The sequence below is a fragment of the Bos grunniens genome, chromosome 28 (genome assembly GCF_055505025.1).
Source record: "Bos grunniens cultivar Pamir isolate PY7600 chromosome 28, Bosgru_T2T1.0, whole genome shotgun sequence".
NCBI lineage: Eukaryota > Metazoa > Chordata > Mammalia > Artiodactyla > Bovidae > Bos > Bos grunniens.
Window position 1 is genome coordinate 31,542,631 of NC_141192.1, and position 19,332 is coordinate 31,561,962.

At 39.0% G+C, this 19,332-nt stretch overlaps 1 protein-coding gene across 37 annotated transcripts in view; it reads left to right on the top strand.

Annotated features, from left to right (window-relative positions):
* The window catches only part of LOC147343090 (uncharacterized), a 466,920-nt gene that overhangs the window by 114,861 nt on the left and 332,727 nt on the right, over positions 1-19,332 (top strand). The gene's annotated exons all lie outside the window — the stretch shown is intronic.

The window sequence follows — 19,332 nt, forward strand, 5'->3', positions numbered from 1 at the left end:
GATGGCTTGTGAATTTCCTTCAGTTCCATCTGGGTTAATGTAGAAAATGGAGAAGCAGTTCCTTTTCTTGGGTATTTTAAGGGGGAGTGGTTAAGTTTTGATTACCAAAGAAATTTAGAATCATCTCTTTCTTTACTATAAAAAGTCAGTATCCATACATAAGTACATTAGTGCTCCTAGCAAACCAACAGCTGCCCAAATCAAACTATTAAAAAAATAGATACATAAAACTCCAGAGTACAAATAAGCTTACTAAACTCCCATTGGGGCCTCCTTCATGGCTCAGATGCTAAAGAATCCGCCTGTAATGCAGAAGACCTAGGTTTGATCCCTGCGTTGGGAAGATCCCATAGAGAAGGGCATGGCAACCCATTCCAGTATTCTTGCCTGGAGAATTCCCATGGACAACACATTCTAAGCAACTTAATAAGCTGGAGGGCAAACTATAGAACTCAGGAAACAAATGTCATCAAGGATATCCAAGAAGCTTCCAGGATTCACTGAGTATTAGAACATGGGGGTCTGGTACTCTGGTTCAAAATAAACCTGCCTGAGTATAAACCCCAGTTCTGGTAGTAGCCAGGTTAATTGTTATCACACTCTAAGCCTCAGGGCTTTAATTTTCCTAAGTACTATAAGTGAGGATAGGAACATAACCTTCTTCAAAGGACTGTGGTAGGTTCAAATGAGGTAAAGCTTATATTCTCAGAAATGCATAAAGCATTAATGCTTAGTATTCAGGAGATATTAATTTGAACAATGCCTTAAACTAGATGGCACCTATGAAATGTCCTTATTTTTACAATCAGGGAAAACAAAATTTGAAGCTTAGAATTTTGTGTAGATCAAAGGCATTCTGTCCACTGAAGAGGAATTTGGGTATGTTTTAACCCATAAATACCAGATGAATATCCTCTATGTGTTAGGAAATAAGAAGTAAACCCTCACTGAGCACCCTCTCAATGTACCATAAAAGCTTGAAAAGTTCCTAGCTCTAATGTATAGCATATAGTATAAGAGATACTACCAGACTTTATAGAGTTTATTGCCAAATGAGTAGTATTTAGCAGTATGTCTCAAAAGTAGGATCAATAAACCTCTGTATGGCCCATGGCTGTATTATTATGGAAGGTCCTTGTGTAATTTTTAAACATTTTTATGAAAATCTTTTTAAATTGATTAATATCATATTCTGGAGTATGATTGAGTACTAACACTACATTTCAGTGCCAAAGTTTGTGTTTGTAATTGTGATTGTATAATGGCATGGAGACCAAGTTGTATCACTTTTTTGTGCTTACTAATCAGGAGTTAACAAAGAAATGAAGTGTTCAAACCAATTAAAATGCAAATAAATTGTAGAAAGCTGTATAAATAGCTGAAATAGAAAAGAGTGGAAGAAGAATGGAAATTATCACATGGAACAAGATAACAGGCATGCTCATCTCAAAACAATGTAGGATGATAATTGTTGTCTGACATTCGTGATAAAGCAAAAAGAACCCATCACATTAAAATGATACTGTTGTTGGTTTTATTATTGTTTATTTGCTTTGTAAATACAGTTTGATCCCATTGTTATGTAAGGGTCATAAGCTGAAAGTGTGTGTGTATGTAGACACACACACACACTATGGCCTTTCTAAATTCACTTCGTGGTTCTCATAGGGGTTTTTTGTGGATTCACTAGGAATTTCTACAACGATAAGCATGTCTTATTCAAATAGTTTTATTTCTCCTATCCTAATTTGAATGCCTTTTTTTCCCCTTATACTGCATTGACTAGGTGCCACAGTGCAATGTTGAAGTTTCCATTTTGATGGAAACTGACTTGTATTCTTGGTATGAGTTTGTCTTTTTTTGCACATAGTCCTCAGTCAGCACCACTATCTGCAGTCTTACCGACTGATCCACTGACCACAAGACATTACACAGACTGAGGAACCTATTTTAAAGTAAAGGAAGTACAGCAATGAACATATTACAATGGGATCTACTAGTCCCATCACACTGTATCACCTTGGACCTGCTGGCCTGTAAGAGTAACAGAACTGCCTGTTATAGTGCCAACTTAGAAATGATACCCAGTGAAGATAGGATTCCATTTCTAAGAACAGTGTATGGCCTAAATCAGGGACTGTTACATAGTTCTGTTCCTTCAATTAGCAAAATACATAGAAATAGAAATAGAAATAGCCTAGAAATAGAAACAAAAATGATCCTGATTACCTCTCTCCCATCACTCCTAGTAACCCAGTCATAGAGTTTTACTTACCATTCCTACAATTCTGGATTCTGCAGATTATACAGGGAATAAGAAGAGTTCCACTGAACTCCTTCCAAGGCTACTTCTGTCAAGGGATCAGTTGGCAAAAACGAATTACCATTCTGGCAGGAATATCGACACTAATCAGGGGAGATAGAGCTGTTATTTGGAGAAGAAAATGGCAACCCTCTGCAGTATTCTTGCCTGGGAAATCCCATGGACAGAGGAGCCTGGCAGGCTGCAGTTCATGGGTCGCAAAGAGTCAGACACGACTGAGCGACTAACACACACACAGAGCTGTTATTACACTTAGAAGAAACACACACACACAAAACAAGGAAACCTTAAATGTGATATCAATTTGAGTTCAGATATCTTTTTAATCATAATTTTCACCCACTGAATATTTCCATTAGGGTCTAAGGGTCACTCTGCATATCTAGACCTGTTAAGAACACAGCTGCAAGACACCAAGCATTTACCTGCATCTTGGGGAGTTGGGAAGGGGAAAGAGTAGCAAAAAGGTTACCAAACTAGCAATACGAATGATTGGAGACGTCCAAGTTTATGTAAAATTTTAAATTCTTCAGTAATTTATTAAGCAATATAATGATAAATGAATGGAGAAAAACATACATCAATAGGACACCTGGTTGTATTCAGCACTAGCAAGTCCTCACTTTGTTATTCTTGTTTGTCTTACTCTAACTGCCTTGGCTGCCAAGGCCTGTTTTCCTAGAGGGTATTAGGCTATTGCCTAGCCTCTCCTGTATCTATTTTCTTTGTTGGTCTCTCCAACTTCATGAGGCAATTTCTTGTCTGTTTATCTTCTTCATGTTTTAACCCTGGCACCTAGCACAGTGCCTGACATATAGAAGTTTGCTGTATTTATAAAATGAATGAGTGGCTTACTAATTGTAAAGCCATACAGTGGAATGCTATTCTATTTAAAATTATGCTCTAGGTAGATAACTAAATTTTATATATTTTTAATTTAAAAACAATCAAGTTACTAAGCAGTAAGTACAATATAATCTTATTTTGAGGTTTCACCAGAAAGATTAATATATAAATAATATTTCTGGCTGTTTCTGAAACATGTAAGAAGACTGAATAAGTACCATACAATAGTTTTACCTGTATTTCTGCTTTTATCTGCGATGGCCATGTATTACTTTTTCTCTTAACAGTGCTAAATTTGTTTTAAATAATAATGATGATGACTTGTGTATTGAGGCATATTCTTACAGACTTTTGACACATGGAAAAACAGAGAACATCATTTTGTTCATGATTGAAAGTACAATAATAGAGTCTTGTTTCTGGGGCTATGGTTCTCAATTTGAGGCAGTTTTGCCTTCTCAAGGGTGATTTGGCAGTGTCTAGAGACATTTTTATTGTCAGAATTTGGGCAAAGTATGGGACATGGAACAACAGACTGGTTCCAAATAGGAAAAGGAGTACGTCAAGGCTGTATATTGTCACCTTGCTTATTTAACTTATAAGCAGAGTACATCATGAGAAACGCTGGGCTGGAAGAAGCACAAGCTGGAATCAAGATTGCCAGGAAAAATATCAATAACCTCAGATATGCAGATGACACCACCCTTATGGCAGAAAGTGAAGAGGAACTAAAAAGCCTCTTGATGAAAGTGAAAGAGGAGAGTGAAAAAGTTGGCTTAAAGCTCAACATTCAAAAAACGAAGATCATGGCATCTGGTCCCATCACTTCATGGCAAATAGATGGGGAAACAGTGGAAACAGTGTCAGACTTTATTTTTGGGGGCTCCCAAATCACTGCAGATGGTGATTGCAGCCATGAAATTAAAAGATGCTTACTCCTTGGAAGGAAATTTATGACCAACCTAGATAGCATATTAAAAAGCAGAGACATTACTTTGCCAACAAAGGTCCATCTAGTCAAGGCTATGGTTTTTCCAGTGGTCATTTATGGATGTGAGAGTTGGACTTTGAAGAAAGCTGAGTGCTGAAGAATTGATGCTTTTGAAGTGTGGTGTTGGAGAAGACTCTTGAGAGTCCCTTGGACTGCAAGTAGATCCAACCAGTCCATCCTAAAGAAGATCAGTCCTGGGTGTTCATTGGAAGGACTGATGCTGAAGCTGAAACTCCAATACTTTGGCCACCTCATGTGAAGAGTTGACTCATTGGAAAAGACCCTGATGGTGGGAGGGATTGGGGGCAGGAGAAGAAGGGGATGACAGAGGATGCGATGGCTGGATGGGATCACTGACTTGATGGACATGAGTTTGAGTGAACTCTGAGAGTTGGTGATGGACAGGGAGGCCTGGTGTGCTGTGGTTCATGGGGTCGCAAAGAGTTGGACACGACTGAGCGACTGAACTGAACTGATGGGGCAGTTGTTGTTGTTCAGTAGCTAAGTCAGGTCCAGGTATTTGTGACCCCCTGGACTAGAGCACACCAGGCACCTCTGTCTTCCACTATCTCCCAGAGTTTGCTCAAATTCTTTTCCATTGGGTCAGTGATGCTATCTAACCATCTTATCCTCTGCCACCCCTTTCTCCCTTTGTCTTCAGTCTTTCTAGAGAGTCTACTTTTCACACCAAGTGGCTAAAGTATTGGAGTTTCAGCCAGAACATTACTCCTTCCAGTGAATGAATATTCAGAGTTGATTTCCTTTAGGATTGACTGATTTAATCTCCTTGCAATACAGTAGACTCTCAAGAGTCTTATCCAGAACCACAATTCAGAAGCATCAATTCTTCTGTGCTCAGCCTTTTTTATGGTCCAACTTTCATATCTGTACATGACTACTGGACAAAACATAGCTGACTAGACAGGCTTTTGTTGACAAAGTGATGCTTCTGCTTTTTAATATGTTGTCTGGATTTGTCATAGCTTGTTTTCCAAGGAGCAAGCATTCTTGATTTTGTGGCTTCAGTCACTGTCCACAGTGATTTTGGAGCCCAAGAAAATAAAATTTGTCACTGCTTCCACTTCTGTTTGCCATGAAGTGATAGGACAGAATGCCATAATCTTAATTTTTTATTTTTATTTTTTTAAGAAATTTTATATATTTTATTCTCAGGACACACACTAATACATGTAAAACTATAGAAACTAAGCATTAGTCTAAATAGCAAGATGGAATTTAAGAATGCTTCAACAGTCTATTTTGGAGAAAAAGCTAAATGTTATAAAACTGTATATCATAATCTATGATATATAAACACAACAGAGAGAAATAATGCTTTCAGTGTTTCCCTATTTTTTTTTTGACACTTAACAGTTTATTTTTTTTTTAACTTTACAATATTGTATTGGTTTTGCCATGTATCAACATGAATCCACCACAGGCGTACATGTGTTCCCCATCCTGAACCCTCCTCCCTCCTCCCTCCCCATACCATCCCTCTGGGTCGTCCCAGTGCGCCAGCTCCAAGCATCCAGTATCATGCATCGAACCTGGACTGGCGACTCCTTTCATATATGATATTGTACATGTTTCAGTGCCATTCTCCCAAATCATCCCACCCTCTACCTCTCCCACAGAGTCCAAAAGACTGTTCTATACATCAGTGTCTCTTTTGCTCTCTCGTATACAGGGTTATTGTTACCATCTTTCTAAATTCCATATATATGCGTTAGTATACTGTATTGGTGTTTTTCTTTCTGGCTTACTTCACTCTGTATAATAGGCTCCAGTTTCATCCACCTCATTAGAACTGATTCAAATGTATTCTTTTTAATGGCTGAGTAATACTCCATTGTGTATATGTACCACAGCTTTCTTATCCATTCATCTGCTGATGGACATCTAGGTTGCTTCCATGTCCTGGCTATTATAAACAGTGCTGCGATGAACAGTGGGGTACACGTGTCTCTTTCCCTTCTGGTTTCCTCAGTGTGTATGCCCAGCAGTGGGATTGCTGGATCGTAAGGCAGTTCTATTTCCAGTTTTTTAAGGAATCTCCACACTGTTCTCCATAGTGGCTGTACTAGTTTGCATTCCCACCAACAGTGTAAGAGGGTTCCCTTTTCTCCACACCCTCTCCAGCATTTATTGCTTGTAGACTTTAGGATCGCAGCCATTCTGACTGGCATGAAATGGTACCTCATAGTGGTTTTGATTTGCATTTCTCTGATAATGAGTGATGTTGAGCATCTTTTCATGTGTTTGTTAGCCGTCTATATGTCTTCTTTGGAGAAATGCCTGTTTAGTTCTTTGGCCCATTTTTTGATTGGGTCATTTATTTTTCTGGAATTGAGCTGTAGGAGTTGCTTGTGTATTTTTGAGATTAGTTGTTTGTCAGTTGCTTCATTTGCAATTATTTTCTCCCATTCTGAAGGCTGCCTTTTCACCTTGCTAATAGTTTCCTTTGTTGTGCAGAAGCTTTTAAGTTTAATTAGGTCCCATTTGTTTATTTTTGCTTTTATTTCCAATATTCTGGGTCATAGAGGGTCATAGAGGATCCTGCTGTGATGTATGTCAGAGAGTGTTTTGCCTATGTTCTCCTCTAGGAATTTTATAGTTTCTGGTCTTATGTTTAGATCTTTAATCCATTTTGAGTTTATTTTTGTGTATGATGTTAGAAAGTGTTCTTGTTTCATTCTTTTACAAGTGGTTGACCAGTTTTCCCAGCATCACTTGTTAAAGAGATTGTCTTTAATCCATTGTATATTCTTGCCTCCTTTGTCAAAGATAAGGTGTCCATACGTGCGTGGATTTATCTCTGGGCTTTCTATTTTGTTCCATTGATCTATATTTCTGTCTTTGTGCCAGTACTACAGTGTCTTGATGACTGTGGCTTTGTAGTAGAGCCTGAAGTCAGGCAGGTTGATTCCTCCAGTTCCATACTTCTTTCTCAAGATTGCTTTGGCTATTTGAGGTTTTTTGTATTTCCATACAAATTGTGAAATTATTGGTTCTAGCTCTGTGAAGAATACCGTTGGTAGCTTGATAGGGATTGCATTGAATCTATAAATTGCTTTGGGTAGTGTACTCATTTTCACTGTATTGATTCTTCTAATCCTTGAACATGGTATATTTCTCCATCTATTAGTGTCCTCTTTGATTTCTTTCACTAGTGTTTTATAGTTTTCTATATATAGGTCTTTAGTTTCTTTAGGTAGATATATTCCTAAGTATTTTATTCTTTTCGTTGCAATGGTGAATGGAATTGTTTCCTTAATTTCTCTGTTTTTTCATTATTAGTGTATAGGAATGCAAGGGATTTCTGTGTGTTGATTTTATATCCTGCAACTTTGCTATATTCATTGATTAGTTCTAGTAATTTTCTGGTGGAGTCTTTAGGCTTTTCTATGTAGAGGATCATGTCATCTGCAAACAGTGAGAGTTTTGCTTCTTCTTTTCCAATTTGGATTCCTTTTATTTCTTTTTCTGCTCTGATTGCTGTGGCCAAAACTTCCAAAACTATGTTGAATAGTAATGGTGAAAGTGGGCACCCTTGTCTTGTTCCCTACTTTAGGGGAAATGCTTTCAATTTTTCACCATTGAGGATAATGTTTGCTGTGGGTTTGTCATATATAGCTTTTATTATGTTGAGGTATATTCCTTCTATTCCTGCTTTCTGGAGAGTTTTTATCATAAATGGATGTTGAATTTTGTCAAAGGCTTTCTATGCATCTATTGAGATAATCATGTGGTTTTTATTTTTCAATTTGTTAATGTGTTGTATTATATTGATTGATTTGCGGATATTGAAGAATCCTTGCATCCCCGGGATAAAGCCCACTTGGTCATGGTGTATGATCTTTTCAATGTGTTGTTGGATTCTGATTGCTAGAATTTTGTTAAGAATTTTTGCATCTATGTTCATCAGTGATATTGGCCTGTAGTCTTCTTTTTTTGTGGCATCTTTGTCAGGTTTTGGTATTAGGGTGATACTGGCCTCATAGAATGAGTTTGGAAGTTTACCTTCCTCTGCAATTTTCTGGAAGAGTTTGAGTAGGATAGGTGTTAGCTCTTCTTTAAATTTTTGGTAGAATTCAGCTGTGAAGCCATCTGGACCTGGGCTTTTGTTTGCTGGAAGATTTTTGATTACAGTTTCAATTTCTGTGCTTGTGATGGGTCTGTTAAGATTTTCTATTTCTTCCTGGTCCAATTTTGGGAAGTTGTACTTTTCTAAGAATTTGTCCATTTCTTCCACATTGTCCATTTTATTGGCATATAATTGCTGATAGTAGTCTCTTATGATCCTTTGTTTTTCTGTGTTGTCTGTTGTGATCTCTCCATTTTCATTTCTAATTTTATTGATTTGATTTTTCTCCCTTTGTTTCTTGATGAGTCAGGCTAATGGTTTGTCAATTTTATTTATCCTTTCAAAGAACCAGCTTTTGGCTTTGTTGATTTTTGCTATGATCTCTTTTGTTTCTTTTGCATTTATTTCTGCCCTAATTTTTAAGATTTCTTTCCTTCTACTAACCCTGGGGTTCTTCATTTCTTACTTTTCTAGTTGCTTTAGGTGTAGGGTTAGGTTATTTATTTGACTTTTTTCTTGTTTCTTGAGGTATGCCTGTATTGCTATGAATTTTCCCCTTAGGACTGCTTTTACAGTGTCCCACAGGTTTTGGGTTGTTGTGTTTTCATTTTCATTTGTTTCTATGCAAATTTTGATTTCTTTTTTGATTTCTTCTGTGTTTTGTTGGTTATTCAGCAGCGTGTTGTTCAGCCTCCATATGTTGGAATTTTTAATAGTTTTTCCCCTGTAATTGAGATCTAATCTTACTGCATTGTGGTCAGAAAAGATGCTTGGAATGATTTCAGTTTTTCTGAATTTACCAAGGCTAGCTTTATGGCCCAGGATGTGATCTATCCTGGAGAAGGTTCCATGTGCGCCTGAGAAAAAGGTGAAACTCATTGTTCTGGGGTGAAATGCCCTATAGACGGAGAAGGCAATTGCAGCCCATTCCAGTACTCTTGCCTGGAAAATCCCATGAACCGAGGAGCCTGGTAGGCTGCAGTCCATTGGGTCGCTAGGAGTCGGAGACGACTGAGCGACTTCACTTTCAATTTTCACTTTCATGCATTGGAGAAGGAAATGGCAACCCACTCCACTATTCTTGCCTGGAGAATCCCACGGACAGCGGAGCCTGGTGGGCTGCTGTCTATGGAGCTGCACAGAGTTGGACACGACTGAAGCGACTTAGCAGCCCTATAGATATTAATTAGTTCTAACTGGTCTATTGTATCATTCAAAGTTTGTGTTTCCTTGTTAATTTTCTGTTTAGTTGATCTATCCATAGGGGTGAGTGGGGTATTAAAGTCTCCCACTATTATTGTGTTATTGTTAATTTCCCCTTTCATACTTGTTAGCATTTGTCTTACATATTGTGGGCTCCTATGTTGGGTGCATATATATTTATAATTGTTATATCTTCTTCTTGGATTGATCCTTTGATCATTATGTAGTGACCTTCTTTGTCTCTTTTCACAGACTTTGTTTTAAAGTCTATTTTATCTGCTATGAGTATTGCTACTCCTGCTTTCTTTTGGTCTCTATTTGCATGGAAAATATTTTTCCAGCCCTTCACTTTCAGCCTGTATGTGTCCCCTGTTTTGAGGTGGGTCTCTTGTAGACAACATATATAGGGGTCTTGTTTTTGTATCCACTCAGCCAGTCTTTGTCTTTTGGTTGGGGCATTCAACCCATTTACATTTAAGGTAATTTTTGATAAGTATGATCCCGTTGCCATTTACTTTATTGTTTGGGGTTCAAGTTTATATACCCTTTTTGTGTTTCCTGTCTAGAGAATATCCTTTAGTATTTGTTGGAGAGCTGGTTTGGTGGTGATGAATTCTCTTAGCTTTTGCTTGTCTGTAAAGCTTTTGATTTCTCCTTCATATTTGAATGAGATCCTTGCTGGGTACAGTAATCTGGGCTGTAGGTTATTTTCTTTCATCACTTTAAGTATGTCTTGCCATTCCCTCCTGGCTTGAAGAGTTTCTATTGAAAGATCAGCTGTTATCCTTATGGGAATTCCCTTGTGTGATATTTGTTGTTTTTCCCTTGCTACTTTTAATATTTGTTCTTTGTGTTTGATCTTTGTTAATTTGATTAATATGTGTCTTGGGGTGTTTCTCCTTGGGTTTATCCTGTTTGGGACTCTCTGGGTTTCTTAGACTTGGGTGATTATTTCCTTCCCCATTTTAGGGAAGATTTCAACTATTATCTCCTCAAGTATTTTCTCATGGTCTTTCTTTTTGTCTTCTTCTTCTGGGACTCCTATGATTCGAATGTTGTAGCGTTTAATATTGTCCTGGAGGTCTCTGAGATTGTCCTCATTTCTTTTAATTCGTTTTTATTTTTTCCTCTCTGATTCATTTATTTCTACCATTCTATCTTCTAATTCACTAATCCTATCTTCTTCCTCTGTTATTCTACTATTGGTGCCTCCAAAGTGTTTTTGATCTCATTTATTGCATTATTCATTATATATATTGACTCTTTTTTATTTCTTCTAAGTCCTTGTTAAACCTTTCTTGCATCTTCTCAATCCTTTTCTCCAGGCTATTTATCTGTGATTGCATTTTGATTTCAAGATTTTGGATCATTTTCACTATCATTATTTGGAATTCTTTATCAGGTAGATTCCCTATCTCTTCTTCTTTTGTTTGGTTTGGTGGGCATTTATCCTGTTCCTTTACCTGCTGGGTATTCCTCTGTGTCTTCATCTTGTTTATATTGCTGAGTTTGGGGTGTCTTTTCTGTATTCTTGCAATTTGTAGAGTTCTCTTTATTGTGGAGTTTCCTCGCCGTGTGTGGGTTTGTACGGGTGGCTTGTCAAGGTTTCTTGGTTAGGGAAGCTTGTGTCGGTGTTCTGGTCAGTGGAGCTGGATTTCTTCTCTCCCAAGTGCAATGAAGTGTCCAGTAATGAGTTATGAGATGTCTGTGATTTTGTAGTAACTTTGGGCAGCCTGTATATTGGAGCTCAGGGCTGTGTTCCTGTGTTGCTGGAGAATTTGCATGGTATGTCTTGCTATGGAACTTGTTGGCCCTTGTGTGGTGCTTGGTTTCAGTGTAGGTATGGAGGCATTTGGTGAGCTCCTGTCAATTAATGTTCCCTGGAGTCAGGAGTTCCCTGGAGTCAGGGTTTGGACTTAAGCCTCCTGCTTCCGGTTTTCAGTCTTATTTTTACAGTAGTCTCAAAACTTCTCTTTCTATACAGCACCATTGATAAAACATGTAGGTTAAAGATGAAAAGTTTCTCCACAGTGAGGGACACCCAGAGAGGTTCACAGAGTTACATGGAGAAGAGAAGAGGGAGGAGGGAGTTAGAGGTGACCTGAATGAGATAAGGTGGAATCAATAGAGGAGAAAGCAGGCTAACCAGTAATCACTTCCTTATGTGCACTCCACAACTGGACCGCTCAGAGATGTTCACGGAGTTACATGGAGAAGAGAAGAGGGAGGAAGGAGACAGAGGATGCCAGGAGGATAAAAGGGGGGAATGAAAAGGAGAGAGACAGATCCAGCCAGTAATCAGTTGCCTAAGTGTTCTCCACTGTCTGGAACACACACAAATTCACTGAGTTGGGTAGAGCAGAGAGGGGTTAGGGAGGAGACACAGGCGACCTGGTGGAGAAAAAGGAGTGTCCAAAGGGGGAGAGAGCAGTCAAGCCAGTAATCACGCTCCCAAGTAAAAATGGGTACTGAAGATTGGGTTCTTAAAGGTACAAAATTGAAAACAAATACCAAAAAGCAAAAATTAAAAATCTAGAGTACAGTTTGGAATTTCAAAAATACAATGTTAAAGAAAAGAAGAAGAAAAAGAAAGAGAGAAAAGGGGAAAAAAAGTCACAAAAATTATAAAAAAAAATATATATAGGCACAAAATTGATAACAAAATTGATAACAAATACTGAAAAGCAAAAATTAAAAATCTAGAGTAGAGTTTGGAATTTCAGAAATACAATGTTAAAGAAAAGAAGAAGAAAAATAAAGAGAAAAAAAGTCACAAAAATTATTTTTAAAAAAATAGGTACAAAATTGATAATACCAAAAGGCAAAAATTAAAAATCTAGAGTAGAGTTTGGAGTTTCAAAAATAAAATGTTAAAGAAAAGAAGAAAGAAAAAAATAAACAAAGTCACAAAAATTATAAAAAATATATATATGAAGTTAGCTTTTAAAAAAATAGGGTCTTTTTTTTTTGCAAAGTAATAGTAGGTTATAAAAGTGCAAATTAAAAGAGTAATAGAGGACTTAAAATTTTTTAAAAAATTAAAAAAAGGAAGAAAGAATTATTGTAAAAATAGTAAAAATATATCTAGGACTTTCTCTGGTGGTGTTGTGGGTATTGTGGGGTCAGTTCATTTTCGGCTAGTTCCTTGGTCTGGCTTATATTTCTCAAGATCTATAGGCCCCTTCCTATGAAGTCGGTACTAACAACAGGGTTTTAATCTATTACATCTGTTGCTTCCAAGGTGGTTCCCTCTGTTTTAGCTTCTTCTGTTTGCTGGACTCTTCAGTGTCTGATTTCCGCCCTGACACAAAAGGGGCGGTGGTGGACACTTTTTTTTTTTTTTTTTTTAAGGCTCACTTGTTCAGCTGTGCTGTGGGGAGCGAGGGACACTGCAAACAAATAACACTGGCATATGCTCGCAGTGCCTCAGCCACACTGGGCCTGCCCCCGCTTACGGCGCATGTGCCTTCCCTGCCCACACTGCTCAGGCTCTAGGTTGCTCCACCGGGAACCATCTGAGGCCAGCCCTGGGCTGCATGCACCTCCCAGGTCTAAGCCACTCAGGTTCAGGCACTCGGGTAGTCCTCAGAGGCGCAGACTCAGTTGGGCCTGCATTTTGTGCCCTTCCCAGGTCCGAGCAGCTCAGATGATGAGGTGGTCGCTGCGACTTATTGCCTCCCGGCAGCTCGGATTTCTGGGTGTACAACCGGCGCACATTCTCAGGCGGATGTTGACCGTCCAGAACCCCAAGAAGTCTTAGTTAGCAAAGAAGCCTGCTTACAGTTTTGTAAATAATGTCTCTCTGGGGCTGTGATTGCCCCCTTCCAGCTCTGGCTGCCTGTCACCGGAGGGGGATGATCTGCAGCCGGCTATCTCTGTTCAGTCCTTTGTTCTGTGCGCGGGCCTGGCGGTGTCTTAGGTTAGGGCTGGCTTTTCGCGTGGTAGTTATTCCACAGTCTGGTTTGCTAGCCCAAATTATTTCACTCAGATAGCACTCGGGGTTTTCAGGCCAGATCCTTACTCTAAGCGATGCAGCCCGCGCCGCGCCTCCCTGTCCAGCCCCTGCTTGCTAGTGGCGGGTGCAGGCGTCTGCGCTGCTTCTCCGCTGGGGGAGTTACCATTGGGCTCGTAATCTGTGGATTTAATTGTTTATTTATTTTTCCTCCCTGTTATGTTGCCCTCTGTGCTTCCAAGGCTCGGCACAGACTCGGCAGTGAGAGTATTTCCTGGTATTTGGAAACTTCTCTCTTTTTAAGACTCCCTTCCTGGGATGGAGCTCTGTCCCTCCCTCTTTTGTCTCTTTTTTTGTCTTTTATATTTTTTCCTACCTCCTTTCGAAGACAATGGGCTGCTTTTCTGGGTGCCTGATGTCCTCTGCCGGCATTCAGAAGTTGTTTTGTGGAATTTACTCGGTGTTTAAATGTTCTTTTGATGAATTTGTGGGGGAGAAAGTGGTCTCCCCTTCCTATTCCTCTGCCATCTTCCCCATTTCTAACCTTAGTCTTTTAAATGTTGAGTTTTAAGCCATCTTTTTCATTCTCCTCTTTCATCATCATCAAGAAGCTCTTTGGTTCCTCTTCACTTTCTGCCATTAGAGTGGTATATCTGCATATCTGAGGTTGTTGATGTTTCACCCAGCCGTCTTGATTCCAGCTTGTGATTCATCCTGCCCAGCATTTAGCATGATGTACTTTGCATGTGAGGTAAATACTCAGGGTGACAATATACAGCCTTGATGTACTCTTTTCCCAATTTGGAACCAGTCCGTAGTTCCATGTCCAGTTCTAACTCGTGCCTTTGTCCAGCATCCAGGTTTCTGAGGAGACAGGTAAGGTGATCTGGTAATCCTCTCTTTAAGAATTTTCCGAAATTTGTTGTGATCCTCACAGTCAAAGGCTTTAGAGTAGTTAATGAAGCAGAAAGTAGACATTTTTCTGGAATTCCCTTGCTTTCTATATGATCCAAAGATATTGGCAGTTAGTTCCCTGTGTTTCTCTGCATTATATAAATCCAGCTTGTACATCTGGACATTCTTTTTTCTTTTTTTCACTCATTTTTTAAAATTTATTTTGTTGATGAAGGATCATTGTTTTACAGAATTTTATTGTTTTCTGTCAAACCTCAACATGAATCAGTCATAGGTATACATATATCCCCACCCTTTTGAACATCCCTCCCATCTCCCTCCCAATCCCACCGCTCTAGGTAGATACAAGTCCCTGTTTGAGTTTCCTGCGCCATACAGCAAATTCCCCCATGGCTATCTGTTTTACATATGGTAATGTAAGTTTCCATGTTACTCTTCCATACATCTCACCCTCTCCTCCCCTCTCCCCATGTCCATAAGTCTATTCTCTAGGTCTGTTTCTCCACTGTCACCCTGTAAATAATTTCTTCAGTACCATTTATCTAGATTCCGTATATGTGCATTAAAATATGATATTTATCTTTCTCTTTCTGATGCACTTCACTCTGTGTAATAGATTCTAGGTTCATCCATCTCATCAAAACTGACTCAAATGCATTCCTTTTTATGGCTGAGTAATATGCACCCATGAAATTAAAAGACACTTGCTCCTTGGAAGAAAAGTTATGACCAACCTAGACAGCATATTAAAAAGCAGAGACATTACTTTGCCAACAAAGGTCCATCTACTCAAAGCTGTGGTTTATCCAGTAGTCATGTACGTATGTGAGAGTTGGACTATAAAGAAAGCTGAGCACTGAAGAATTGATGCTTTTGAATTGTGGTGTTGGAGAAGCCTCTTCAGATTCCCTTGGACAGCAAGGAGATCCAACCAGTCCATCCTAAAAGAAATCAGTCCTGAATATTCATTGGAAGGACGGATGCTGAAGAACTGACTCTGGCCACCTGGTGCGAAGAACTGACTCATTGGAAAAGACCCTGTTGCTGGGAAAGATTGAAGGTGGAAGGAGAAGGGGACGACAGAGGCTGAGATGATTGGGTGGCATCACCGACTCAACGGACATGAGTTTGAACAATCTCCAGAAGTTGGTGATGTGCAGGGTAGCCCGTGTCCTGTAGTCCATGGGGTCGCAAAGAGTAGGACACGACTGAATGAACTGAACTGAACTGAATATTCCATTGTGTATGTGTACCACAACTTCTTTATGTGTTCATCTGTCGATGGGCATCTAGGTTGCTTCCATCTTCTAGCTCTTGTAAATAGTGCTGCAGTGAACAGTGGGATACAGTGTGTCTTTTTCCATTTTGGTTTCCTCAGGGTATATACCTAGGAGTGGGATTGCTGGGTCATATGGTGATTTTATTCCTAGCTTTTTAAAGAGTCTCCGTACCCTCTTCCACAGTGGCTGTATCAATTTACATCCCCATCAACAGTGCAAGAGCATTCCCTTTTCTCCATGCCCTCTCCAGCATTTATTGTTTGTAGACATTTTGATGATGGCCATTCTGATCAATGTGAGGTAATATCTCATTGTGCTTTTGATTTGCATTTCTCTAATAATGAGCGATGTTGAGTATCTTTTCATGTCCTTTTTAGCCATCTGTATGTCTTCTTTGGAGAAATGTCTGTTTAGGTCTTTTTCCCACTTTTGGATTGGGTTGTTCTTCTTCTGGCATTGAGTTGTATGAGCTGCTTGTATATTTTGGAAATTAATCCTTTGTCAGTTGTTTCATTGGCTACTATTTTCTCCCATTCTGAGGGCTGTCTTTTCACCTTGCTTATAGTTTCCTTTGCTGTGAAAAAGCTTTTAAGTTTAATCAGGTCCCACTTGTTTACTTTTGTTTTTATTTCCATTACTCTAGGAGGTGGGTCTTAGAGGATCTTGCTTTATGTCATTGAGTGTTCTGCCTATGTTTCCCTCTAAGGGTTTTATAGTTTCTGGTCTTACATTTAGGTTTTAATCCATTTTGAGTTTCCCTTTGTGTATGGTGTTAGGAAGTGTTCTAATTTCATTCTTTTACATGTAGCTGTCCAGTTTTCCCAGCCCCATTTATTGAAGAGGCTGTCTTTACCCCATTGTGTATTCTTGCCTCCTCTGTCAAAAATAAGGTACCAATAGGTGCATGGGTTTATTTCTGGGCTTTCTATTTTGTTCCATTAGTCTATATTTCTGTTTTTGTGCCAGTGCCATGCTGTCTTGATAACTGTAGCTTTGTAGCATAATCTGAAGTCAGGAAGGTTGATTCCTCCAGATCCATTCTTTTTTCTCAAGACTGCTTTGGCTATGGGGGGTCTTTTGTGTTTCCATATGAATTGTGAAATTTTTTCTTCTAGTTCTGTGAAAACTACCATTGGTAATTTGATAGGGATCACATTGAATCTATAGACTGCATTTGGTAGCATAGTCATTTTCACAATATTGATTCTTCCTACCAGGGAACATGGAATATCTCTCCATCTGTTTACATCATCTTTGATTTCTTTCATCAGCATCTCATAATTTTCTGTGTACAGTTCTTTTGTCTCCTTTGGTAAGTTTATTCCTAGATATTGAATTCTTTTTGTTGCAGTGGTGAATGGGATTGATTCCTTAATTTCTCTTTCTGATTTTTCATTGTTGGTATATAGAAATCCAAGTGATTTCTGTGTATTGATTCTGTATCCAGCAACTTTTCTAAATACATTTTTAGCTCTAATAATTTTCTGATCCTATCTTTAGGGTTTTCTATGTACAGTATCACGTCATCTGCAAACAGTGAGAACTTTACTTCTTCTTTTCTGATCGGCATTCCTTTTATTTCTTTTTCTTCTCTGATTGCTGTAGCTAGGACTTCCAGAACTAGGCTGAATAACATGGATGACAGTGGACACCCTTGTCTTGTTCCTGATCTTAGGGGGAATGCTTTCAGTTTTTCACCATTGAGAATAATGTTTGCTGTTAGGCTTACCATATATGGCCTTTACTATGTTGAGGTAGCAACAGCAACAGCAGCATGTTGAGGTAGGTTCCTTCTATGCCGATTTTTTGAAGAGTGTTAATCATAAATGGGTGCTGAATTTTGTCAAAGGCTTTTTCTGCATCTATTGAGATTCAGTCAGTGAGTCAATTCAGTCACTCAGTCATGTCCAAGTCTTTGCGATGCCATGAACTGCAGCATGCCAGGCCTCCTTGTCCATCACCAACTCCCAGAGTCCACCCAAACCCATATCCATTGAGTCGGTGATGCCATCCAACCATCTCATCCTCTGTCGTCCCCTTCTCCTTCTGCCCTCAATCTTTCCCAGCATCAGGGTCTTTTCCAATGAGTCAGGTCTTCACATCAGGTGGCCAAAGTATTGGAGTTTCAGCTTCAACATCAGTCCTTCCAATGAACACCCAGGACTGATCTCCTTTAGGATGGACTAGTTCAATCTCCTTGCAGTCAGTCCAAGAGTCTTCTCCAACACCACAATTCAAAAGCATCAATTCTTCAGTGCTCAGCTTTCTTCAAAGTCCAACTCTCACATCCATAAATGACCACTGGAAAAACCATAGCCTTGACTAGATGGACCTTTGTTGGGAAAGTAATGTCTCTGCTTTTTAATATGCTGTCTAGGTTGGTCATAAATTTCCTTCTAAGGAGTAAGCGTCTTTTAATTTCATAGCTGCAACCACCATCTTCAGTGATTTTGGAGCCCAGAAAAATAAAGTCAGCCACTATTTCCACTGTTTCCCCATCTATTTTCCGTGAAGTGATGGGACTGGATGCCATGATCTTAGTTTTCTGAATGTTGAGCTTTAAGCCAACTTTTTCACTCTCCTCTTTCACTTTCATCAAGAGGCTCTTTAGTTCTTCACTTTCTGCCATAAGCGTGGTGTCATCTGCATATCTGAGGTTATTGATATTTCTCCCAGCAATATTGATTCCAGCTTGTGCTTCATCCAGCCCAGTGTTTCTCATGATGTAGTCTGCATGTAAGTTAAATAAGTAGAGTGACAATATACAGCCTTGACATACTCCTATTCCTATTTGAAACCAGTCTGTTGTTCCATGTCCAGTTCTAACTGTTGTTTCCTGACCTGCATATAGATTTCTCAAGAGGCAGGTCAGGTGGTCTGGTATTCCCATCTCTTTCAGAATTTTCCACAGTTTATTGTGATCCACACAGTCAAAGGCTTTGGCATAGTCAATAACGCGGAAATAGATTTTTTTCTGAAACTCTCTTGCTTTTTCGAAAATCCAGTGATGTTGGCAATTTGATCTCTGGTTCCTCTGCCTTTTCTAAAACCAGCTTGGACAGCTGAAAGTTCAGGGTTCACGTATTGCTGAAACCTGGCTTGGAGAATTTTAAGCATCACTTTATGATTGAGATTATCGTATGGTTTATATGTTTCAATTTGCTAACATGATGTTTCACATTGATTGATTTGCATATATTGAAGAACCTTTGCATTCCTAGAGTAAACCCTACTTGATCATGGTGTGTGAGCTTTTTGATGTGTTGCTGAATTCTGTTTGCTAAACTTTTGTTGAGGATTTTTGCATCTATGTTCATCAGTGATATTGGCCTGTGGTTTTCTTTTTTTGTGTTGTCTTTGTCTGGCTTTGGTATCAGGGTGATGGTGGCCTCGTAGAATGAGTTTGGAAGTGTTCCTTCCTCTGTAAATTTTTGAAAGAGTTTTAGAAGGATAGGCATTATCTCTTCTGTAAATGTTTGATAGAATTCTCCTGCGAAGCCATCTGGTCCTGGGCTTTTGTTTCTTGCAAGATTTTTGATCACAGCTTCAATTTCAGTGCAAAATTTCTATTTCTTCCTGGTTCAGTCTTGGAAGATTGAACTTTTCTTAGAATCTGTCCATTTCTTCCAGGTTATCTATATTATTGCCATATAGCTGTTCATAATAGTCTCTTGTAATCCTCTGTATTTCTACCTTGTCTGTTGTAACCTCTCCTTTTTCATTTCTAATTTTGTT